The 27,332-nt window shown below is 39.2% G+C and overlaps 1 protein-coding gene across 2 annotated transcripts in view; it reads right to left on the bottom strand.

Moving 5' to 3' along the window:
- The window catches only part of znf512b (zinc finger protein 512B), a 95,864-nt gene that overhangs the window by 62,025 nt on the left and 6,507 nt on the right, over nt 1-27,332 (bottom strand). The gene's annotated exons all lie outside the window — the stretch shown is intronic.

The following is a 27,332-nucleotide window of genomic DNA, read 5'->3' as shown; positions in this document are numbered from 1 at the left end:
TATCAAAATTATAAAATTTAGTGGAATCAACAATTGAAATGATCACCTATCATTAAGTGTTTATTAGGTTTTAACATGCAAAAAATGATTTTTGCTGCTAATGAAATTTACTTAAATGAGCTACTGACAAATTAATTCCATTATGTTCAATCCACTTGAAGTCCCCAATTATGCTATTTTAAAAGTCTCCTACAACAGGTTTACATGCATCAAAGGTTAAAAAACACTTTAATTTTCTCATAACATACATTGTACATCACCACATTTTTCAATGATTCTCAAACGACTCGTCGGATCATTCAGTCCCGCTAAATCCCAAATTATCTGACAAGTCTTTTGAGAATCATTGAAAAATGTGGTGATGTGCAATGTATATAATATTAGCATACTTTAGCATACTAACATGCACTATTGTTAGTATGACACAGGAACCTAAATTTATTAAATTAATATAATGAAAATCTGACTTTTTTCTGTGTTCAAGTGCTTTAATCGTGTCCCGGGTGTATCTACCAACCCAGAAAACGTGAAAAATGGCAACCCAGTAACTTTGATTTGGTAAGCTTTTCTCTGCAAGCACATCAAAAAATAAGACGGTCAGGTTTCACTCCCCTTCTGACATAGGAAGGGGATCTTATTATAATATTACCACCCCTTAATCTGCACATTTCCACCCACGGCGCTGCCATTTGTTTTTCAAGTGATAACAGTGTAACCAGATCTAACACAATGGCAAAAGTTAGAGCAAAGCATGCAAACTGTTCTCGTCGTTAGAGAACAATATTTGACCAAAAAAATGTCACAGAGGTCTTATAAAGACCTCAGCGAACTGTGTCCACTTGTGTAAAAGTTTAACATGACGGTACATCCAAGTCAATGAGATGAATCAATGTAACTCCGCTACTGGTTATTCCTGAGATTTGCGTGTTTGTTATTGCCAGAGTATCCGAAGCTTGTGTAAAGGATCAGCCTCTTCAGAACGGAGGCGGGGGCCAGCAGCTCATTTGCATTTAAAGGGACACATGTTTTTGCTCACACCCAAAAAGGGGCAACTTTGACAAGCTATAATAAATGATCTTGGGGGAGGGGGGGGGCTGAAGAGGTGAAATTTCACAGACATTCTGGGGACACTATAGATTGATGTTACATCTTGAGAAAAGGGGCATACTATGTCACCTTTAAAGGTACAATACACAAGTCAAATAAAAATCACTTGCACAGTGTGATTGTTATGATCTTGCAGATGAACCCAAGCACAGACAGGATGCTTGACAAAGAGTTTATTAATGGACAAATACAGGTAAAACAAAACTCACAAGGGGGCAAAACATGGACAGGGTGAGGAGTGACAGAACTAGACTATGACTTGCGATAAAAAAAATGGCGAATATACAATCAGAACTCTCTCTAGATACTCGACAGGATACTCACAAGGTAAGGTAAGGCAAGGCAAGGCAAGGTAAGGTAAGGCAAGGTAAGGGGAGGTGAGGTAAGATGAGGTGAGGTAAGGTAAGGTAAGGTAAGGTGAGGTAAGATGAGGTGAGGTGAGGTAAGGTAAGGTGAGGTGAGGTAAGATGAGGTGAGGTGAGGTGAGGTAAGATGAGGTGAGGTAAGGTAAGGTGAGGTGAGGTAAGATGAGGTGAGGTAAGATGAGGTAAGGTAAGGTAAGGTAAGGTGAGGTGAGGTAAGATGAGGTGAGGTGAGGTAAGGTAAGGTGAGGTGAGGTAAGATGAGGTGAGGTAAGATGAGGTGAGGTAAGGTAAGGTAAGGTAAGGTGAGGTGAGGTAAGCTAAGGTGAGGTGAGGTAAGATGAGGTGAGGTGAGGTAAGGTAAGGTAAGGTGAGGTGAGGTAAGATGAGGTGAGGTGAGGTAAGGTAAGGTGAGGTGAGGTAAGATGAGGTGAGGTGAGGTAAGATGAGGTGAGGTGAGGTAAGGTAAGGTGAGGTGAGGTAAGATGAGGTGAGGTGAGGTGAGGTAAGATGAGGTGAGATGAGGTAAGGTAAGGTAAGGTAAGGTGAGGTAAGGTAAGGTAAGGTGAGGTAAGATGAGGTGAGGTGAGGTAAGGTAAGGTAAGGTGAGGTGATGTGAGGTAAGGTAAGGTAAGGTAAGGTGAGGTGAGGTGAGGTAAGATGAGGTGCGGTGAAGTAAGGTAAGGTAAGGTAAGGTAAGGTGAGGTGAGGTGAGGTGAGGTAAGATGAGGTGAGGTGAGATAAGGTAAGGTAAGGTGAGGTGAGGTGAGGTAAGATGAGGTGAGGTAAGGTAAGGTGAGGTAAGGTGAGGTGAGGTAAGATGAGGTGAGGTAAGGTAAGGTGAGGTAAGGTAAGGTGAGGTAAGATGAGGTGAGGTAAGGTAAGGTAAGCTGAGGTGAGGTGAGGTAAGATGAGGTGAGGTAAGGTAAGGTGAGGTAAGATGAGGTGAGGTGAGGTAAGGTGAGGTAAAATGAGGTGAGGTAAGGTAAGGTAAGGTGAGGTAAGCTGAGGTGAGGTAAGGTAAGGTAATGTAAGGAAAGGTGAGGTGAGGTGAGGTGAGGTGATGTGAAGTAAGGTAAGGTAAGGAAAGGTAAGGAAAGGTAAGGTAACACACAGGTAAGAATCACAATGAACCGACACAGGACAACAAAGACAAGGGGATGTTATAGGGAGAAACTAATGACAAGAACAGGTGAAGCTGACTAGATAATAATGACAAGACGAGGATAACAAGGGGGCGGGGTTACATAATGAGACAACACAAGCATATGACCCAAACAAAAGGCCATGAGTCTGTCATGATCCTCCCTCAAGACTAAAAGAAAGACGAGGACTAGATGGTAGAATCATGACAGTGATATATTTAGGCTCGTCATCCATAACTTCACCAAGGTCAGCCAAGATTCTTGGGGTTGTAATAGATTATCAATTGAACTTCATCAATTGAACACCACATTGCTAGAACTGCCCGGTCATGTAGATTTGCCCTGCACAACATTAGGAGGATTAGGCCTTCCTAACAGAGCATGCCACACAACCCCTTGTCCAAGCACTTGTTCTATCCAGACTGGACTATTGTAATGGCTGGTCTTCCAGCTTGCTCTGTCAAATCTCTGCAACTGATCCAGATGCTGCAGCCAGAGTCTTTAATGAGCCGAAGAGAGCACATGCGTCACTCCTCTCCTCACAAAATTGCACTGGTTGCCAGTTGCTGCTCGCATTAAATTCAAGTCACTGACGTTTGGCTACAGAACAACCACTGGCACTGCTCCCTTTTACCTAAACTCATTACTTTAGACTTATGTGCCATCCAGAAACTTGCTCTCTGCAAGCGAATGTCGTCTTGTGGTGCCATCTCAAAGAGGCACAAAATCTCTTTCTCGGACCTTTACCATGACTGTTCCCTGCTGGTAGAATGACCTGTCCAACTCAACCAGAGCGGCTGAGTCCGTAGCCACTTTCACTTTCAATCTTTTTCGGCAGCACTAACTAAAACTTTTTCTTCTATTCTATTTATTTATTAAAAAAAATAAATGTACATGGACTGTGTTAGATTAAAATGAGAAGGGTCATTGCACTTGCATATGGTTGTCCTCCTACTATTAGTTTAACTGCTTCTATTGTTCTCATTTGCAAGTCGCTTTGGATAAAAGCGTCTATTAAATGAATAAATGTACAGTAAATGTACTTTGTTAGACAGGTGAGCAAATGTACATTAAACTAATCAATGTTATATAGCTAAACATGATGAAGTGAATATGATCAGTATGTTATTCTAATGATGATCTAGCTTACTGCTAAACTCATAGCCAACAAACTAACACATAGAATAATATTATAACTTTGAACACACTCGAATGCAGTTTAGTGTGATAGTTTAACGTTAGACCAAGTGAAACAGTGCCGCGTTACCTCACAAGCTGCTTCATTTGTCTAATAAACTGACCTGTTCGAGTAGTAATTCAGCACTTGCGTGTAGTTCGGTAGAATGAAATAGCCTTATTCCTTTATATTAACAGGACTCGCATGTGGCGCTGTCTATTGTTTCTCTTGTTCTACTTTATCCCACTGTCATGTTAAAAACATTAATGTATTCGCTCATCAATAAACATTATTAGATCCATCAGCTTGACGACAAGTTTCATAATTCCACTGGAATTTTGCATCATCAACCTACGCCTTATTATAAGGTTAGTGACCCCTAGTGGTGAAAAAAAATACATATTGTAGCTTTGAGTTGGTTTAGAAAAACCTTAGTATAAAAATAAGTTGTTTTATACTGGTTGTACCAACTTGAACTTCAAAATTGCATTGAATTTTCCCTTAATTTAATTAAGTTCACTGAACTATTAAAACAAAAAAAACTAATTTACTTCAGAATTGTGTTGCTGTTGGTCAAATTATTTTACAGTATGTGTTAGTATGTTATATATTTATAGATTTTCCAAGCAAGTAAAATATTTCAGTAGGGTTTTATTTTAATGCATGTGGCTCTAATTACCAATTAGCTCAAAGCCACCCTGACACCCTTTGTCCAGCCTCTGACTTTCCAATAGGCTTGGCAGTCGCACAGCAAAACTGTGATTCAGAGAAGATGGAAGAAAATCGATTCCCCTGAAGAACTGATGACAAAATACATCGTTCTCTGTGATTGTTGCTCTGACAGCTACCCAGCCAAGACATCATATTTCCACTCCAGAATCAACACTTAAAACCCACAGAAACTGTCCTCAACCTTCTCATCCCTTCTCCATCATCACCCAACTCTTTCACCATCCACATTCAACACAGAACTCCTCAACTCTTTCCTCTGATCTTCAGCCTTAAACCTTCTCAAATGATGGTTCTGGTCCATCAGAATTCATCGATATACACCATCAAATATGCTGTATTCCAACTTTATGTAAATCAGAAGCATTATCCAATCACACACGTTCTCTTACTGCTGATATAGTGATGACGCATCGTACTTCACATCTCAGAAAAGTCTACATGCTCTCTCTCATGCCTCTTTAGTAAAACGTTAAGCCTACTTTTTAATAATTTAATTTAATACTTTGATACTGTTCATAATAATTACAAATTTTAAAAGATTCCATACATTTCCAAAAAATCCTGAAACATGTATCACGGTTTCCACTGTGTTTGAAGGAGTAGTTAAAGGAGCATTACATTAAAGGAGTAGTTCACTTTATTTTATAAATATTTTAAAAAACTGATATTTTACTCACCCCCATGTCATCCAAGATGTTTATGTCTTTCTTTCTTCAGTCGAAAAGAAATTGAGGTTTTTGATGAAAACATTCCAGGATTTTCTCCATTTAATGGACTTCACTGGGCACCAAACGGTTCAAGGTCCAAATGAGAGTTGCAGTGCAGCTTCAAAGGGCTTTAAACGACACCAGATGATGAATAAGGGTCTTATCAAGCGAAACGATCGGCCATATCAAAAATAAATAACAAAGTTTAAGTTTTATAAGCACAAATGCTCGCCTTGCTCTGATTCTGTGATGACTCTCCTGTTCGAACTCGTTCATCAAAAAGAACAAATAATTTTTTGAGCATTTGTGCTTATAAAACTTAAACTTTTTTATTTATTTTTGAAATGGCCGATCGTTTCGCTAGATAAGACCCTTATTCGTCTGGTGTCGATTACCCAATGAAGTCCATTATATGAAGAAAAATCCTGGAATGTTTTCATCAAAAACCTTAATTTCTTTTCGAGTGAAAAAAGAAAGACATGGACATCTTGGATGACATGGGGGTGAGTAAATTATCAGCAAAAGTTTTTTAAAAGAAAGAAAAAGTGAACTAATCCTTTAAGCAACTAAACTGTTTTCAACATTGATAATAATCAGAAATTCTTGAGCAGCAAATCAATTAGGATTGTTAATCAGTAATAGAAAACAGTGAATTATAATAACATTCACAATATTAAAGTTGTTTACTGTTTTTTGCAACAATGCAGCCTTGGTGAGCATAAGAGACCTCTTTCAAAATCATAAAAAAAATTGTGAACAATAGAGTGTCACAAACGTAGCAACGGTCTTAAGCGTGTGATAGACCAAATAAATCATGTGACTGAGAGGCTCATTCCAGAGAACAGCGCTGTCGCACAGAGAATCACTAAGGACACAAAGTCCTTTGTTTAAAGCCCAGACTGAAGTTGTGTGAACTGAAAAAACATGAAACACATACTAATACAGAACAGCGTTTGAGTATATGTGTTGGAGCACACATAAATCTGCAGTGACAACTACAGCACTGAAGCTATAGAGGATCTGCTGAAGCCATTATGGGTGTACAGTATCATAACCAAACAGCTGGACACACTGACCCCCTCTCTCTCATTGTGCATTTCCTCATGCTTTGGCCTTTTCCCAGATGAGAACAGGGGTCAGGGGAGCTCAAAAACATAACCACATTTTAGGGCTCTCAGGAAAGTAAAAACAAACAAGATTCTCAGGATTCTTTTCCATCAAGAGGTGGGGTTATATAATAATTACTCAGAATCAATAATTAAACTGAATCATAAATAAATAAATGAATTAGTCATTTATTGTGTGATATGACTAAAATCTCATTTCACGATTTGAGAAATTTTATTTCACGATAACCACATATACGTATATAGTTATTCTTGTTATTAAAAAAACACAAATGCTGATTTTATGTAAAAATAAATACTGGTGCAGTAGTTTTTTGACATGTAGTAAGAAATACTACAGAAATTGACTAATCAAATGTAACTTAAATTGCATAGTTTTCACTATATGAATTAAATGTATGTGTATTCTATATAAAAATATAATTTAATAAATTCAAATTAAGGCATATTGAATGTTAAAATGCCATTATAATATAATGTTCAATGGGTATCATTAACCATTTTAATCGGTAATTAATTGGTATCGGTATCGATACTGGCCTTGAAAGTATCGGTATCGTATCGAAAACAAAATAAGTGGTATCGCCCATAACTAAGCAGCAGTGCTGGTTCCCATGTTAGCGAGAGAGAGTGACAGTCGCCCAGCCGATACTTTCTTTCGGGAATTAGGTTTTTTTTACCCTTGACTGTTATTTTAGTCGTAAAACGAGTGCGCTTTTAAAGTTAATTATCAAAATGTATTAAAAAATAAAAATAAATGGGGAATGACCTTAAATTTCTTGAGGTAATACAGACATTTACTCAGTAGCCTTTTCAGGACAAATACTGCGCCAATTGGTATTTCCATTTTTGGCGTGCTATCAACACGCATAATCGCTTTTCAGCGTGTTTATGAACGCCGTTGACTTAACGTTATTACTGTATATATAAATATATGACCTACTCCCTATACCCACCCGTCACTGGGGTTTATACCATTTATGAGTATTCCCCTACCATCCTAGGAAAAAAAAATATCGCTCCCCAGATGTAGATCTACATTTGCTTCGTTTTGCTCTGACATTTAACGGCATGTAAATACACGCGGAATCACTCAGACATTAAAGGGTTAGTTCACCCAAAAATGAAAATTATGTCAGTATTTACTCACCCTCACGTTGTTCCAACCCCGTAAGACTTTCGTTCATCTTCGGAACACAAATTAAGATATTTAAGATATTAAGATCGCTCCTGCATACAGTCCATAGGCTTCTTGAGGGACTGGCTCTTGCTGTCCCCGAAAAGTCATTAAAGACATCGTTAAAATAGTCCAAGTGACTACAGGGGCTCAATCTTAAGTTTATCAAACGACGAGAACACTTTTGTGCGCAAAAAAACAACAAAAATAACGACTTTATTTCAACTATTCACTTCCTTCTCCATAAGCCTATAGTCCGTTAACGTAGTGTGATTGCGTAGAGCTACGTCACACGTAGGCTCACTATTGGCCGACGCTGGTCATGTGTGTGTGATGCGTGTGACGTACAATAACAGAAGCTTACGCTATTAAACTAGTAACCTGACTCGCGCAGAGGGAGAAATAAACCAATAGTTGAAATAAAGTCGTTATTTTTGTTGTTTTTTTGCGCACAAAAGTGTTCTCGTCGTTTGATAAACTTAAGATTGAGCCCCTGTAGTCACTTGGACTATTTTAACGATGTCTTTAATGACTTTGAGGACAGCAAGAGCCAGTCCCTCAAGAAGCCTATGGACTGTATGCAGGAGCGATCTTAATATCTTAAATATCTTAATTTGTGTTCCGAAGATGAACGAAGGTCTTACGGGGTTGGAACAACATGAGGGTGAGTAAATACTGACAGAATTTTCATTTTTGGGTGAACTAACCCTTTAATGGCGTAGACATACACGCGGATAGCCTTAAAATGTGTATAGATAACACGCCACTTGACTTGAAAGTGGCGTGTATGTTTACGCAAAAGTCATGATGTCATGTTGGCTGATGAAAGGAGAGCCGTGGAGAGCCGCTTCGCCATGCTTTCATTGTTTTGATTTCGTCATTGTAGCTGAAATGACGGGTTGGGGGGTTTCGCCCAGATTTGCTTCCCCCGGTCTGCATTTTCACCAGACATACGTTCTTCTCCGACACAAAAACAGAATTTCAAACCAAATATGTAAAATTCCACTAGATTCCGCGTTAATCGGCCAATTCCACAATTCCGTCCGTGATTCCGTGATCGCGGAAATTATAGGGCCCTACGTTGGAAATAATGAGCTGTGTTTATTGCAGCACAGAGGACTACAGACACTCGATTCGTATCATTTCTTTTCCAGAGTACTTACATTTTAATTGTGTATTGGTATACATAGACAGTTTAAACAAATTTGGGAACAAGTTCTTAAGAAAATTTCGACCTACCCCACCTTAAATTCACCAATCAGGCCAGAGATTAGCGACTGATTCAATCATAAATCTCTCTCTTTCTCATTTATGTTAACAAGTGTAACAAGGCCTCCTTGATGTGTAACAAGGAGGCAGACCTAAACAGATTAGCCCATTGAAGTTGAGAAGTTATAGTACTGTATTAATTACAATGTTTCAAATAAATCCTATAGAATTTTGCAAGTATAAGGTAATGTGTGAGTGTCTTTTTGGGGGTGCATCTACAGTAGGTGGGGGGCTTGAACATATTTTCTTCTACAAAAGGGAGTAACAGATATGCTCTTTTGTGTCCAGATTTAGCTTTATTTTCACTTGTATGATTTCTCTGTTTCCTGCTTTCCTGTGTTCCCTAGTCAGTTACCCTCACTGTTAATTAGTTGTTGCACACCTGTTTCTGTACCTATTTATGTCAATGACTTTATGTGGTTGTGTAATTCTCTTTCTCCTGAAATCTCCAGAGTGTTCATGTTGGGTTTATTAAAGACTATATGTTTGAACATTCCTATGTTTTCGTTGTGCGTTCTCTACTGTGACAAAGTTTGGGAACCACTGGCTTACAGCTACATTAAGATTAACTCTTTTTAATGCTTTCTAATGATTTCTCTGAGTGCTATTTTTATTGAAAAGCTTCACAGAGATGTTACAACCATGAACCTAATTCAGTTTAAGAGTTGATAACAGATTTTCTTATAAGTCCAGGCCAGAGACAGATTAGAAAAGGAGATCAGAGTGGCTAAAAGAAGCTCCTCTGCAAAGCTGAAAAACCAGTTCTCAGACAACGGATTCAGTTTGGACAGGTCTGAAGAACATCACCAAGTACAAGACACCACCCCCCGCCCACCCTTCAGGACCTGTACTCTTCCAGAGTGAGGAAAAGGGCAGGTAAACTCATCACAGACTCCACTTATCCCGGCCACAAACTATTTGAACTTTTTCAAGTGCAATACCCCACTTTTTTGTGTAATATCCTTGTAAAATACATTTAGTTGTGTTTATTCATATTATTATTCACAATACTGTAAATATGTTAATATCTGTAAATGTTTATTCTGAATAAAACTATCTGTCTTTACACTTTATGTTACACTTTACACATAAATGTTATTATGTGTCTTGTTATATTTATGTGTGTGCACTACAAGCACACTGATTTAAAATTAAAATGTTTTTTTAATTGTTACACTTTTTACCCACGTACAGAAGACTTAAAAGATTTAAGTGATGGGAAAAGACAAAAGTACTTTTAAGATAGCAAACTGATTTCTTGTTTCAAGATAACTAATGTAAACTCTGGTTTACTGTCAGTCCTACTCTCTCTCTCTCTCTCTCTCTCTCTCTCTCTCTCTCTCTCTCTCTCTCTCTCTCTCTCTCTCTCTCTCTCTCTCTCTCTCACTCACTCACTCACTCACTCACTCTCTCTCTCTCTCTCTCTCTCTCTCACTCACTCACTCACTCACTCACTCACTCACTCACTCTCTCTCTCTCTCTCTCAGACTGCATCACAGCTCACAGCTAATTTTAGACAAATCCAAAATAGAAAAGAGCCTTCATCTAGAAGCCACTCTTTTACACCTGATGAACAGATAAGACAGCAGTCTGTTCAAACATTAAACTTGTGCAGTTTGCTCTTTATTCACAACAACGTGTTTATTTACAACTCTAAAAGCCAAAAATGAACCACCATCTAAAATCCACACTCACCAAGTGCCAAATGCGAGTAGATTAAGGCTTCAATGAGTAAATTAGATTATATAAATAGGAACATGGTGTGAATTGAAAATTTCCAATAGTTTGTTTGACTCTCAGTGATGTGTGCAAACCGTATCAAGCAGATGCAATGTTTTCAAAAGATTTAAATGGAAATTTATTCATTTTATTTGGTACATTATCAAGAAATATTTTGTTAAAGCTGCATTACAGATGTTGAGCTTAAAAATGAACTAAATTATATTATTAAAGTAAAATATGTATGTATGTACGTCTGAGGAATCCTCCTTTGCCAAAACAAAGACATAGAGTGCAAGGGTCAAGTGATCAAAACAAACTCGAACCACAGCTGCAGATATGATTTTTTTTCTGACTTCAGTTTCGTTGGAAACTCTTCTTACTATCAGTGGGGCTTGATGTAGTGTGACAGATCCACTCCGACATGACGATTACAGTAAAAGCCAATTTATACTTCTGCGTAGGGTGCACGCAGTAGGTACGGCGTAGCATACGCAGAGACGCATACCATACCGCATACCCTTCACCGTAGCCTGACGCGCACCTTACACAAAAATGTAACTACACGTCGCGACGACGCGGACCGCAACATATGTGATTCGTCGGCTTGGTAGCATCGCATTTCCTCCTACGCGTTCCCGCACGTACCATCTCCTACTCAAACGTCTTCTCTAATTTCTGCCTTTTAGTTTTAGTAATTTCACTAAAATTAACTGTTTTTCCACCTCAATAAGCTCCAACTCCAACATGATCCACTCTCTTTCAATCGCCATTGCTTGTAGTAACCTAGCCGCGAGGAATCTAAACACAGTGGAACATTAAAACCCTCTGCCGCCAACTAGTGTTTCGGAGCAGTACTGCAGAGCAACCAAGACCTGAACGCAGAAGTATAAATGCTTATACCCTCGACGCAGAAGTATAAATTGGCCTTAATAGTGCCGAAGAACATGTTACTCCCCAATAGCTTTCAATTTTATTTTAAAGGGGTGATGAACTGAGAAATCCAATTTTCCTTGAGCTTTTGACATCTAAGAGGTCATCATATTATAAGAATATCCTGTAAGTTTCAGAACTGAAAACGTCCTTGTTAGTCCAATAAAAACTTTTATTGACACCAGCCCCAGCAAACGACTCGTATTTTAAAATGGGGAACTATGACGTCAAAGAGGATAAAACACCACCCCTGCAGAAGAAGATCAGTATCCAGTGTATATGGATCAGGTTCGTCCTCCTCCGAATCACAATCTGTAAGTATTATTAATAATGTTTGCTGTTATGTTTTCTGTAGCATGCACAATATAGTTATATTGTGTTGTGTGTGTTGTGTACACTCCGCGCAGCTTCTAAGCGGGGTAAAGTTAGTTTTGTTTTTGATATTTATTCATTGAAAAATGGCAATTACCTCCTAAACGACTTACCCAAATATGACTTCGCTCTATATAATAACCACTGCCCCTCAAAAGCCGCCGCAATGTGAGTTTCGCCGGGAAAGCTCGCTCTTGACGGAGACGCGAGTAAGGGACCGTGTGGAAAGTGCACTTTTTCTGACACGTTTGTTCAAACACTATATACATTTTTCAACACTTGACAAGCTATAATCCTGGTTATGGGCGTTCCGTTGCCGACAATCTCTGCCTACGGTTCACCAATAACAACTGACTGGGTCATTTGACCAATCGCCGCAGATTCGCGTCACTCAAAGGAGTTGTTTGGGAAAATGAATCGTCGAACGAATCATTTGGGAGTCGTTGAGCAAATCAGTTAAAAATAAATGCATATTATAAGACAAATAAAGTGTTTTTTTATCCTTGCACGCACGTTAAACTGTTTTTGCGAACTCCTAAAACAAAAATAGGAACATTTCAAATGCTATGATAGGGGCTCTTTAAAACAAAAATGGCGATACAGAGGCTAGTTTTAACAATGTGCCATTTTACAGTAAAATGAACTAATATGACGAATAAGGCATGAATATTAGCAACATTTAATTTTGATTGCAAGTTTGTTTTGGTTCATAGCACTTTAGTTGTCTAATGAATATTCAATGTGAGTAAACATATGCTATATCATTTATTAAGTATAACATTGCTGTTAAATGAATTATAAAAAAGCCCAGAAGGTGGTATTTTAACGAGCAAGCCAAACTCGAATGACTCACTCAAACTTACACTGAGCCAGAGTAAAAGAGCATAGCGAACTGAATTTCTGAATGGATTCAGATTTCTGCAGCAATAGGGAGACTGAGCGAGTGGAGATGGGTGGAGTGTGTGCGTGCACCGGGTCATAGAAAAGCGAAGAAAAGCGGTAGGATCCATTTCCCTTGATTCAAGGTCCCTGCACTGACTCTTAAGGTCTGAATCGATTTTTAAACTACTCTCCATAAAGCTCCAGCACATCATTGGCCTTGCAGAGCGTGTTCTGGGCATAATCTCCAGCTATCATCTGCTGACACAGGGCCAAAAGTCTGTGGCAGTCCCAGCATCCCATAATTCACTGCTACTGAAAATGCTCCAGGAAAATGTTGCCCTTGTACACTAATAAGAGCAGGCTGAATCATAAGCCTCAGAAGCTATCCTGAAATGATTTTTAGAAAGGCCTTTTCTGATGGTCACTTACAATTGTAGGTCCCTCTTAAAATAAAACAATGCTACGTGGCATAGTGGTTTAATCATTTCTATCTTATCAGTAGCCTGTTGTTCAGGGATAATGGGTTATCAGATAAAGGAAGAAAATGATCATGTGTATCTGACGGACTATCGGATCTGTCATCAAGATATAATGTCCACAGTCTGACAGTGACTTGATGATACTGGATATAAAAGGACTATCTATTTAATGGCACAAAAGAAAAGGACACAAATCAATATCTACACTTACTGTGTGTGAGAAATTGACTTTACTTGTAGTTTAATACAATACCTGTAGTTTACTATCACCTGTAGTTCAATACAATAAGTTAGCTATGTATGAAAAAAAGTTTTTCAGATTGGGTTAAACCCTAGATTTAAGCCATTTAAAGGGATTGTTCACTTTGAAATTAATTTTTGGTATGTTTTAGCTTACCTCAAGGGCATCCAAGATGTAGGTGTCTTTGTTTCCACAGTATTTTCAATTTTCATATTTTTAGGTCAAACCGTTCTTGTCTGTCAGTCATATAATGGAGGTCTATGGTCACCACCTCAAAGAGCATGCACAGGGAAGTCCAAATTAAAGATGATTTAATGACTCGTAAATGTAAGTACACATTGATGGCCTAAGACACGAAACGAGCGGTTTGTGTGAGAAAACGAACATTTCATATCATTTATATCGTTTTTACCTCTTGTAACCACAGCCGCTTTGGTCTGCGCATGCGCCGCTCATTGTGTTTACTCAGAGATTTCGGAAGTTTTACCTTTCACTGTGAAGATCTAAATATTGAAATCGTCTTCCATTGTGATTTCCTGTATATCTAAATATGTTTATAACATCCGAAATCTCTGTGTAAACTCAATGAGTAACGTACATGCGCGAGAGATCCCTTCCGGCGCTTGCGCAGGCCGAAGCGTCCGTGTCCTCAGATCACTTGGACGTGGCTGTGGCTACAAGAGGTAAAATCGATATAAATACTGTTCATTTTCTCACACAAACCGCTCGTTTCGTGTCTTAGACCATTAATGTGTACTTACATTTACGAGTCATTTAATCATGTTTAATTTGGACTTCTCTGTGCATGCTCTTTGAGGTGGTGACCATAGACCTCCATTATATGACTGACAGACAAGAACGGTTTGACCTAAAAATATCAAAATTGAAAATACTGTGGAAACAAAGACACCTACATCTTGGATGCCCTTGAGGTAAGCTAAAACATACCAAAAAATTATTTCAAAGTTTAAAGCTGGAGCAACACTTGACACTTGTCATTTTGAAAGTGCGTAAGCACCAATTTTGCCCTTATAACCCTAAAATATGATGCCATTGTGTGATATGTTGGATATGTTGGATGCTGGATTTTTCAGCAGAGTTTATAAGCCTACACACATTAAGCTTTGATAAGAGAGAGCATGGACAGATACAAGGCTGAAAATGACACACTCAAACACATTTCAAACATATTTCTGCATGTGCCACTGTTTGTGTTCACACCTAGCAGCTCTCTTCAGTAACGCTGTGAAATGGGCGTTGCTCAGGCATGGAACAGATGGACGCTATGCAGTGGGTCAGAGACGAGCTGCATCATCCCTGCGGCCTGGCACCTGACAGCATCAGCACCACAGCAACACCGCCGTCCAATAATAGAGCGGTTGCTGAATTTATCAACTAGGCGACCACAAACTGATGTAAAAACATTTTGTTTGGGGTGGTGATGGCGCAGTGGATAAGACACTAGAGCAAGACCGATTTATCGACAGGCCGATATTATCTGCCGATATTAGGCATTTTCCAAAATATCGGTATCGGCAGTAATAAAGGCAGATAAATGAATATTTCAAAAATAAAATAAAAACGGACGAACATGCTTCAACCATGTCATGAGTGTTGGAGTTGTATAGTTTGTCCACCAGAGGGCACTCTACACCGTCCCTGTTGGCAACACTCGTGTATAACGCGCCACACATTCTGCAATCTGCTGATCCAGGTTGCAGGTAGCTTATAAGGCAATGAAGGGACTAATTATTATTTTTATTTATCAGAACACTTTAATATATTTTAAAGAGTTAGTTCACCCAAAAATTTACATTCTGTCAGTAAATACCAACGCATTCTCATCCTTTAACGTCATATAGAACGCTATATGCAAAAACGGCGCTATACTACGCACATGGCACCCGTTATTGTTAATATAACATGCGCTGTGAGGGCTAAGTTTAGGTGTGGGGTAGGGTCTGCGTGTCATATTCACGCTAAAGGATTTATGACGTCTTGGGTTCACCTGTTATATTAACGATAAAGGGTGCCATGTGTATAGTATAGCGCCGTTTTTGCATATAGCGTTCTATATGTTGTTAAAGGATGAGAACGGGCTGTAAATACAGAATACAGGAAAGTGTGAAAGGTAAGTCATTCATTTTGCGGCCTTGATAATGCAACTTTTATGTGTTCTCGATGGTTTCTCACGATTCGGACATCCAGGAAATGCACACTTTAGAGCCATTTTAAACACTACATCGAGACCCTTCGCATGCGTCGTGGCGCTTTTCTGGGCCAGCAGATGCAATTACTTAGAAGCCAATGAAGGAGTCAGACAGCTCTCAGATTTCATCAAAAAATACTTGATTTTTGTTCCGAAAATGAACTAAAGTCTTATGGGGTTGAAACAACATGAGAGTGAGAAATTACTAACAGAATTTTCATTATGGGTGAACTATCCCTTTAACTACAATAGTACAATGCATCGTTGAAGAAAACAACTAGCTAGTCACGACTGTTTCCTGAAACCATACAGTCACAAGTTTTGTCATTCAACCACGTTGGTTTATGATCCCACGAACTTGGTGGAGTAATAACTTCTTTTAATAAATCATTTGAGATCGAATTAAAGGAGAACTCCGGCGCAAAGCAAACCTTTGGTCTAATAACACATTGGTGCCTAGTCGACCGTTCTCTGAGATTTGTTTTCATGATAATCGAATGTAAAGAGTTTTATCTCTAAAAACTTTTTAGCGTATAATGTGAGTGTATGGGGCATTTACTAAGTAAAAAACAAAACGCTAGTTAATACCACTAACAAGGCTCAAAATAGCCCCACACTAACACAGTAACATAATGAGGGTCCCTACATGCAAAACGAAGCATTGAGAACTTTGTAAGTGTACAGACCATTTAATAAGGAGATATTTTATGAAGACAGTTCACTTCATGTATACAGGCAGGAGCTATCTTTGGAAAACAGTCTCGACAAGTTGAACCACGAATGAAGTGCCAAGCGAACTTTTGAACTGTATGAACGTTGTTCATGGTTCGACTTGTCGAGTCTGTTTTCCAAAGATGGCTCCTGCCTGTATACACGTTACTGTGTTAGTGTGGGGCTATTTTGAGCCATGTTAGTGGTATTATCTTTTTACTTATTATATGCCCCCATTACTAGCATTATACGCTAAACAGTTTTTAGAGATAAAACTCTTTACATTCGATTATCTTAAAAACAAATCTCAGAGAACAGTCGACTTGGTACCAATTTGTTATTAGACCAAAGGTTCATTTCGCGCCGGAGTTCTCCTTAAACACAAGACTTTTTGCTATAAATTACAGACATGGCATCTGAGGACCATTTCTCATATTTCGCTTTATTTCTAAATTCAATCATATGCTCATTCTTGTGTACTAGAGCACATTCGCACATGCACACTGTTAAAAAATGAGGCTTTAAATCTCTTGACAAACCAAGAGATGTAAATTACATTTATATGTATTCTAAATAAAAGATCTTTGTACTGAATGTCAGCTTGCTTATTTGGCTCAATATAAGGATTTATTGAGTCCACATGTCATGCTAACAAGAAACTGCTTCTGACCACAGGTCGAGAGCTGTCGTTCAGACCACACAACTTTGCGATTCTGTCTGCGGATGTTTGTTAGAACAATGATGTCGGGAAACACAGACTCGTTGAACTATGCTGATAATGACGCAATTTCCGACCATAATTGGTAAATTATGCTTTTGGGAAACGCACCCCAGTGTCCAATTACTTTTTTTACATACTGTAGGGGTGAATTCAGGTTGATTGGGACACTTTTTCAAGTCAATGGCAAAAAGTGTCTCACTCACCCTGAATTCACCCGCTACACTCACAGCCCACTTTATTAGATACAACTGCTCGTTAACTTATTTAAATACCTTGTTGATGCCAGACAATATTTAGCAGCATAACTGTTCAACATTGATGATGATAAGAAAAGGTGAGCATCAAATCATCATATTTGAATGATTTCTGAAGGATCATGTGACACTGAAGACTGGAGTAATGATGCTGAAAATTCAGCTTTGCATCACAGGAATAATTGCATTTTAAACTATTTCAAAATAGAAAAGAGTTTACTGAATATTCAACTTCTTTCTGCAAAATTTACTGCTTGTATATCTTAAAAAAGTGTGCTTGGATATCTTAAAAATAAGACAAATGTGGTTAATATTATTCATGAGACCATTATTAAGAGCATTATACTGTACGTGCTCAAATGCATTATACATAAAGGCTTTAAGTGAAGTGTTACCTAACTTTCAGACTGATATGTTTTCAATTTTCATGGTTTCCTAAATAAATGCACTGATATTTAACTGTGAGTTAACCTCAAGCCTAAAAATGAAACCATTCTCTCATTTACAGTATGTAATAGTTTTTCCAGCCACTCTGACAGGAAAGAGGCCAATTACACAGAGGCATATTTTACACTTGCACAAAAAGGTCTTAAGACACGCAGTCAAAAAGCGTGTCTGCTCTGTGTTCACTACAATTACAGCAGTCAGTAAGAATGACCTTATTTGTTCCTACTTTCAGCTGCACTGGCCAACTGCACACAGCTGTTGCCAAAGGCTTTCCAATGCCTCGGCAAGCACTGCGATCATTCAGCTTTCCACGGGGAAGCTTTTCCTAATGCTAGCAGAGAGAGACAGAGATAAATAGTTTCAGAGATAAAGAAGGGGAAAGGGAGGAAAACTACGTCAGGGGTTTTATTAATGGCAAGTATAATTCACGCACACTGCAAAAAGCGAACACACTGTAAAAAAAATAAAAATACAAAAAAAAAGTTCATGCATATTTAAAAAAAAACTTTTATAAATAAAAAAAAATAAAAAAATAAAAAATAATTAAATCCAATGTGTAGAAAGAATAAGCAAGAAAATAAGCTTTTCTAGTAACTTTTTATCTTAATATAGTTTAAATATTTTTACAGGAAAACAAGGGAAAAAAGGCCTGCAAGCCATTATTCCTCTGTGAAACATTTAAAATAAAGTATTTTAAATGTTGATCATAGTTGTATTTAAAAATATTGATTTTTTTTTTTTTTTTTTTTGCAGTGTATGTGCCATTTATAGTTACTACGTAATCTGAATCTGAAAAAATATAGATAACAATATAGAAATATAGAAAATATATATAATAAAGACATTTTAATGAAGGAGTGCCTCGGTCATCAGAGATTTTTTTCTCTACTGTTTCCTTGATGTCCTACCTTGGACCGAAGAGCACCCAGGTTGAACTTTTTTAAAAGGAATTGAGCACACCACTCATCTTGAATCCAAACATCTGAAAAAATCCCTTTCACTTTCATTGCAATTAACTATATTTAACCAGTTCATTTTTTTATAGTACATTACACATTTTATTTCCAGTTGCCACTGGGTGTTTTATCATCTATCCTCTAACTAATGGGTGATATAATTCAGAAAATATGTTTTCTCAAGTAATAAAGGAGCAGAGCAAGAGCCAAGTACATAATGAAAAGAAGACAACAAATTCCCCTGTAGGCATTTGTGGGCTTTAACTAACAGTTAGCTACAATTCACACTGTATACAAAACGAAATGGCTGAAATTAGTCAAAGTGTTTTTTATGCCTACCTGCATTCTCAAGAGTTCCTACTACTGTATTTGTCGAAAAAGACAGATCGCTTCAGTTTTCCTACAAAAAGGAACAGCTAAAGACAGAGAAAATGTTGATCAAGTAGTGTACCGTACTGCAGTAGCTATAAAAAGTGTACTATGTGAAAAATCAATCCAAGACAAATCATGTCAGATCTTTTTCCACATTTAATGTGATATTCAAACCTTCAAAGGTCAAATAACACACAAATAAACAGATTATGGGATGGATTATGATGTGCTTGTGCCAGGCATATCTAAAGGTGCATGTGTCGTGGTGGCGGCCCTCTTGTTTCGGCAGGGCAGGGAGGTTGGTGGAATGGAGGGTGTTTAACTGTAAGGGGGGCGGGGCTTAGGGGTGCGCCCCTCCGATTTCTCGTCCGGCTTTGGGGTTCGGGTGCCAAGCTTGTTTGATCCCCCTCAGATCCCCTGTTAGTTACAAGTGTTACAAGTGTATGTTACAACAGTGTTACAATTTGCTCAACTTAAACTTAAAATTTTTAAACATTCAAAGCTTAAGTCCATTTCCATTTCCAAATCCATTTACTAGGGGTGTCCATGGTTAACCGGTTAACCGATTAACCGTTTAAAATTGCATAACCGAGTGAAACCTTTTTGCTCGGTTAAGTGGCGTCAATACAAATTTGCACAAAACTTTTGCGTTTTTTTATGTCGATAAAAAATTTTTGTGAAATGAAGGCTTTTCCATTAACGATGTTATGCGACTAAAACATCTTTTTTTTTCCTTTCGCGATAAGTCATTCCAAAAATAATGGCAACGGACGTTGGTAGGCTATATCACAGCCATATAGGCTATATCACTGCTTTGTTCCTTTTTTTGGATAAAGGCGTCTTCTAGTAGTTTTGTGAAATATACTTTTTTCGAATTGCGGCGTTTTTGCGAAATGGATGTGTTTCCAATGTGCGTATTTTCAATTGGCAATTTCAGTTTGAAGGGTGATGGAAATGCGCCTACTGCTCTGTACTTACCACTGCGTTTTATTTCTATAAATTAATTTTGTTTCAAATGGGGTCCAACCAGTTATTAAAGGTGTATTAACCCTGTATCTGTGTATTAAAGGAGAACTCCGGCGAACAATGAACCTTTGGTCTAATAAAACATCGGTACATAGTCAACCGTTCTCTGAGATTTGTTTTCATGATAATCGATTGTAAAGAGTTTTATCTCTAAAAACTGTTTAGCGTATAATGCTAGTACTGGGGGCATTGACTAAGTAAAAGAAATCGCTAGTTTATACCACTAATAAGGCTCAAAATAGCCCCACACTCACACAGTAATATAATGAGGCTCCATTCATGCAAAACGAAGCATTGAGAACTTTGTAAGTGTACAGAACGTTTAATAAGAAGATACTTTATGAAGACAGTTCACTTCGCGTATACAGACAGGAGCCATCTTAAAAAATAGTCTCGATAAGTCGATCCCCGAACGACGTGCTGAGTGATCTGAGCTGTATGAAGTTCAGCGAACTTCTGAACTGTATGAACCGCTTTCGGGGATCGACTTATCGAGACTATTTTTTAAGATGGCTGCTGTCTGTATACACGAAGTGAACTGTCTTCATAAAGTATCTTCTTATTAAACGGTCTGTACACTTACAAAGTTCCCAATGCTTCGTTTTGCATGTATGGAGCCTCAGTATGTTTCTGTGTTAGTGTGGGGCTATTTTGAGCCTTGTTAGTGGTATAAACTAGCGATTTCTTTTACTTAGTCAATGCCCCCAGTACTAGCATTATACGCTAAAGAGTTTTTAGAGATAAATCTCTTTACATTCGATTATCAAGAAAACAAATCTCAGAGAACGATTGACTAGGCACCGATGTTTTATTAGACCAAAGGTTCATTGTTCGCCGGAGTTCTCCTTTAACTCTGTATCTGCGGCGCGCACACTATGGTTAACCGAGTATTAACCGCTAAGGGCCTCGGTTAACGGTTAATGAAAAATTTGAAAAGGTGCAGCCCTACCATTCACCATTACACCTCTAGTGCCACTGGTCAACCGGCCATCAATCAGAACTGGACAGTTTTTGCTCCAAACACACAATCGGCAACTGGACTTTTTTTATTTTATTTTGAACGAACTCTGTTCCAGACTTGTACACAAACTGCATTGTAATCATTTCCCAAAATGTAATTTGTGTGGAAATATTACTATAAACAGCACATTAACAAAGGCCAGAGATGGATCCATTGGACTATTTGCTTGTTTTAAAAAAAAAAAAAACAATTATCCAACATTCATCCATTTGTGTTCCATAGAACAAAGAAACTTTATTTTTGGGTGAACTACCACTTTAAATACAGTAGGAAAATCTCTAAGGGTCAAAGAGAGCCTTTTTTGATGCAGTAAATGTTGACTAACACTACAAGTACAGATTCTTATAATTTACAAATATGCATTTGGCAGACGCTTTTATCCAAAGCAACTTATATTGCATTTCAAGGTACACATTTTTACATTCTTATCAGTTCTTGCTTTCCCTGGGAATCAAACCCATGACCTTGGCGTTGCAAGTACTAACACTCTACCACTTGAGCTTATAAGAGACAGATCACATGAGCAGCCTCGACTCGAGACACTCTGGGAATGTCCTTGCATGATTGCGTTGTGAAGCTGCCGAGGCACAGCGACGACGTACAACTTGGTGCTCTGACAGCGGGGTTTGTGATGGGCCCAGGCCCATCTCAGCCTTCACCTGCCAGATTCAGTGCCTTATCTCAGGGATTTCTTCTCCCCAGGCTGAGGCACCAGTGCTGCGATTATCCAGGTCTGACGAATTGGATGTCGTCAGCATTGATGCAGGGGATTTTGAGGGCTCCGATCAGGAGGGACCTATTGTCCCAAGCAGGGGGCACGATTTATTACTCTCACCTGGAGTTGTGGAAACTGTAGGGTTGGCCCCTGAGGGGGCCCAGCTCATAGAATCAGGTCTCTCGACCGAGGTCGTGGAGACCATACTCCAATCCAGATCTCCCTCCATGATAAGACTACGCACTCAAATGGAAACTTTTCTCTGCTTGGTGTGGAGAACGCAAACTGAATCCTGTTAACTGCCCTGTTGGCACAGTACTCGATTATCTGCATGAATGTTTCTCTGTGGGGTTATCTCCTTCCACCTTAAAGGTGTATGTGGAAGCTATATCTGCTTACCACACTCCACTGGGTGGTGCATCATTAAAGAAATATCCTCTCATTTCCTGCACTAGAGCACCGGCTTGGGATTTGGACATTGTATTGGAAGGCCTGGTTTTTGCTCCCTTCGAGCCCATTGAAGAGGTTTCAGAAAAGTTCCTTACACTAAAAACTATATTTCTACCGGCTATTTCTTCTATCTAGAGAATTGGAGATTTGCAAGCCTTGTCGGTTGCACATTCGTGTCTAGAATTTGCACCTGGTATGGTGAAAGCATTTTTTCACCCTAGGCTGGGTCATATTCCTAAGGTACTAATGTTGTGGGCCTGATAGTGCTGCAGGCCTTCTGTCCTCCACCTTTTAATATACCAGTTCAGGAAAAACTTAATCTCCTGTGCCCTGTGCAGGCTTTGAAACCCCATAAACAGAGCAGCCCTGTGGTGTAAATCAACTATACATCTGTTTCGGGTCACCAAGAACAGGTTACCCTGCATCCAAGCAGAGGATGAGCAAGTGGGTAGTCGAGGCTATCTCACTTGCTTATGAAGCGGCTGGTCAGCCTTCACCTTTGGCTGTCCGGGCCCATTCTACCAGGACTATGGCTGCCTCAAAGGCTTTATTTGTAGGTGGTTTCCCTTCATGACATCTGTGACGCGGCAGGCTGGTCTTCACCGCATACATTTGTTATATTTTCTGACGTGGATCTAGGCTCCACCCCAAGGTCTAGGGTGCTTGCTTCTTTTGGTGCTTTTTCATTACCAGTACCAGCTCGACTCGCCTCGGCTCGCTTTTTGCTCCATTTTCCATTGCAGACAGTACGCCACAAACAGTACCCGGTCGTCATAGCGATGCCTTTTGTACCTCGCTGCCCTAGTATCAAGCATAGACAGTAAAAGAAATGGACAAAGCGATCTCATTAGAACTCCATTGAGACGACTGAAGCCCGTTTTTGGCGATTTTTTAGCCCTTCCGTCCCTGACGCGCAGACTCAAACAGAGCTTGACTATGTAATGTGACGAGAGCAACCCGTCTGTCTTCTAGTGGCTGTGGCATGAGAAATCTGAATCATTCCCTTCCGAAACATGCAGAGGCGGAGAGTGTGAATAGGAGCTGTCCATGAGCTAGGAGAAGGAGACAATTCTGCTAGGCATTCTGATTAATTATTTTGTCATTTTGCCTCCACGTTTCCCGGATTGCGCACAAGCTTCTTCTCCTGTCCATACGGTATTCTCTCTACTGTGCGACAGAGAGTCGCGTGGGTATGACGCATTCGTTAGCCTACTTTCACTAAAACTGCTTTTACGGGGCCATAACATAAGCTACAAGGTAATGGAGCATTATATACATTGTCGTGTTTCTTTAGAAATAAATAAAGGACAAATGGGGTCTTCAAACGCCCCAGTTGTAAAGTTATTCACTGTCAAAGTGACGCCAAAATGAATGGGAGTCAATGAGAATGCTAACGCAAGTGAAGCATTCTGCTACAAGATGGCAGGTCCCGCGAGGATTCAACTTCCGGTCGATGGATTACCCCCTCGGTGTCAAGCTTTCGCTGGATCCTCTCTTCGGCAACCAAACAAAGGAAAGTCTGCACCTCCTCGTTTGACCACGGCGTATTCTTCCGAGTTTCCATAATAATAATAGTAGTAAGTTTAGAAACTATCTCTGGCCAAACTATTTAAAAATGGCGGGGATATTCTGGATACTCCATCTGGCACGTGCAATGATGATGCAGTGAATGGTGACGATTCTCTCTGACCAATCAGCAGTCGGCATTGTTTTCACGTCACATTTTAGTTACATTTCGGATTACCTCGCTTTGGTTCGCTCAGAACCTCGCTGGAGGTGATACTAAAAAAAGTAGCCGAAAGCAGGTACAGGTGCAACTTTTACACAGTGGAAATCCAACCTAAAGCAAGCCGAGGCGGGTCGAGTCGAGCTGGTACTGTGTAGTGGAAAAGCGCCATTAGTGTGCGCAATGATTTCACACAGAACAGGCATATGTTGTTATGGCATCGTGGCTATAGTGTTCCCACAGCGTCTCGACGCAGCTCGAGTTCCCTTGAAAGGGAACATCTCAGGTTACTAATGTAACCCTGGTTCCCCAAAGACGGAACGAGACGCTGAGTCGCCCTGACATACTCCCTGCATGCCTTGATCCACTTGTTTCGCCCTATCAGTCTGTTTTTAGGTGTGCTTTATAGTTTCCTGGTCTATGACATCACTCGCCTATGACATCTCGTCACACCATTGGACTGATTATACACGTGCTTCACAACGCAATCACGCAGGGGCGTTCCCACAGCGTCTCATCGCAGCATTTCGTTCACTCTTCAGGAAATCAGGATTATATACCTAACCTGAGACGTTTACAAATATTCAAACTTTCTCACTCAATTCAATATTGGTTATTAAATACTGGGTTCACAGATGAATAGCTCTATCTGGTTAGTCTGCATACAGCAGCAACACCATTACAGCACTGCAATTTCAACAGGAACAAACAGTGTCACAGGTAAAAAAAAATGTATCAATATATCCAATCCAATATTAGGCTGGTAAAACCTAAACTATTATTGGTTCTTCTGTAATCACTTCAGGGGAAATATAACAAGCTGCAATAGTGTTGAATATGGCCCCTTTAAAGAAGATAAAGCCGTTCCAGACATTAGAAACTAAACAGCTGCAAGTGTGCATTTCAGCAGCCGACATCTAACTGACTAAGACCAGACAACTGTCTCGCACCTTTGGCAGAAGAAGCCATGCACTCTCTCACAAACACGTACGTGCTTTCACACACAAAGTTCAGTTCATGAACGACACTTTGGGTTAACCCACATCCCATGAAGGCTTGCCTGAATGCTTTGGGTTCGACTGACTAATTGATGGCATTGTGACATCACAACCGCAGCTAGGGGAAAAAAAAGCACTATTGTTTATATCTGAATTCCTTCCAGATGCATTGCTTACAAGTTCAACGCAGTAGCCACAACCACAGACCACAAAAAGGAAGCCAAAAGAATATGTGAATATTCTCCATTTTCCATAATGTAAATCATTTTGATGAACAGTTGTTGTTGCCTCAAATGCACAGGAAAAAAAACAGTCATGGTAGGTTTCCTGTAAAAGATCTAAGCTTATTAAAAAGGCCATCAATAAAAACCCTGATGAGAAAATAAAATGCCAATTGATCAATTAACCCGCCAACCTACTTAATCAATTCCCTGTCACTTACTTTTGTAAAGACGGGATTCAGTTCGGCTTCAGTGGGTGGAAATACTAACGGCAGATTGTTGTTCTACAAAAGCCGACATCCATTCCAGTAAGTGTTAAATGAATGCATTAGAAACCTGCTTTAGAACATGCAGTCTGTGTCGAGGAGAAGCGCTCAGCAGATAGAGGCTGCAAACTCAGCGATAAATATTCTACGGCAGAGACTGTCTTGCCTGATGCTGCGAAAGCGATAAAATGCTCTTCACAACCCGCAGTAAAATTCAAACAGCGTGGCCCGGCACAAATATCATTCTCCCAGCTCACTTGTGAGTCAGCGCCAAGTTTGTTTTCCATCAGACTTCTGCCAGTAAGACGGGCTGCGTTCGCTTCAGCCTGAGCAAAGAACTATGGGATTTTTATGTTCATAGCAGTTGCTTCACAAGTGCTAGCTCAAATTTAGCTTACTTACTGAAACTGCGTGCTACAGCTGGCACATTTTACATTTGCCAAAATGATAAACAAATGGAACAGCTGAATTACATAATTTTAGTACCATAAGCCTCTCCATTTAGCAAAAAAACAAAACAAAAATCCATTATCATTAAAGCCTATCAAATTATGGTTACCAGAGAGAGCCTCAATTACTAATAATGCCCATGCTGGCCAAATACTGTAGAGACAACAACGAAAAACATGAATATGGACCTTCCTTTGGTTCTCTTTCAAAGCACTTAACTGCCATAAAACAGAAATGAGCAGCGCTTGATGAGTGAATGGACCAGAACGCTGAAACATCGCTCGTTTTTTTTCTCTAGAGCTCGTTAAACAGCAATGCAAATACGTACTCAATTAAAACATTTGCCTAATTGTGCCTCAGATTAGTGGTCTGGATATGAGCGATAGCTGCTTATTGTCAGAATATCTCTCCCTCTAGAACTGGGTTTTAACACTTTAAAGGAGTAGTTCACTTTAAAAAAAAAAAAAACTTTTGCTGATAATTTACTCACCCCCATGTGATCCAAGATGTCCATGTCATTCTTTCTTCAGTCGAAAAGAAATTAAGGTTTTTGAAGAAAACATTCCAGGATTTTTCTCCATATAATGGACTTCAATGGGAACCAAACGATTCAAGGTCTAAAAGACGGTTTCGGTGCAAATTGCAAACTGTTCAAAGGGCTTTAAACAATTCCAGACGATGAATAAGGGTCTTATCAAGCGAAACGATTGCTCATTTAAAAAACAAATAGCAAAGTTTAATTTTCATAAGCTCAAATGGTCGCCTTGCTCTGTTCTGTGACGCGCGTTTGTGACGAACTCGTTTATCAAAATGAACAAATCTTTTTTCGTGTCATTTGGTTCATTCAATGAACGAAATGAACGAATTGACTCGGAAAAAATATTTGTTCATTTTGATGAACGAGTTCGAACAGGAGAGTCACAAACGCGCATCTCAGAACAGAGCAAGGTGACCATTTAAGCTTATAAAACCTAAACTTTGCTATTTGTTTATTAAATGAATGATCGTTTTGCTTGATAAGACCCTTATTCATCGTCTGGAATCACTTTGAACAGTTTGCACTGAAACTGTCTTTTGGACCTTGAACCGTTTGGTTCCCATTGAAGTCCATTATATGGAGAAAAATCCTGGAATGTTTTCAACAAAAACCTTAATTTATTTTCGACTGAAGAAATATTGCTTTAAAATACACCCATTCACCGTATCTGCTGGACACATTTTTGACATGAGCCGCCATTGATGCTGTCTACACTGCACTACATAAACTGGTACATTTGTCTTTCTGATGATGCTCTCTATGCTATTGAGGCGCCCTGTGTAGTGCGTAGCCTCGCAATGCCCCGTTCACTTGACCTGTTTA

Source organism: Pimephales promelas, chromosome 20, assembly GCF_988280905.1.
Source record: "Pimephales promelas chromosome 20, fPimPro1.hap1.1, whole genome shotgun sequence".
NCBI classification, from domain to species: domain Eukaryota; kingdom Metazoa; phylum Chordata; class Actinopteri; order Cypriniformes; family Leuciscidae; genus Pimephales; species Pimephales promelas.
This window is presented reverse-complemented; position numbering and strand designations above follow the sequence as displayed.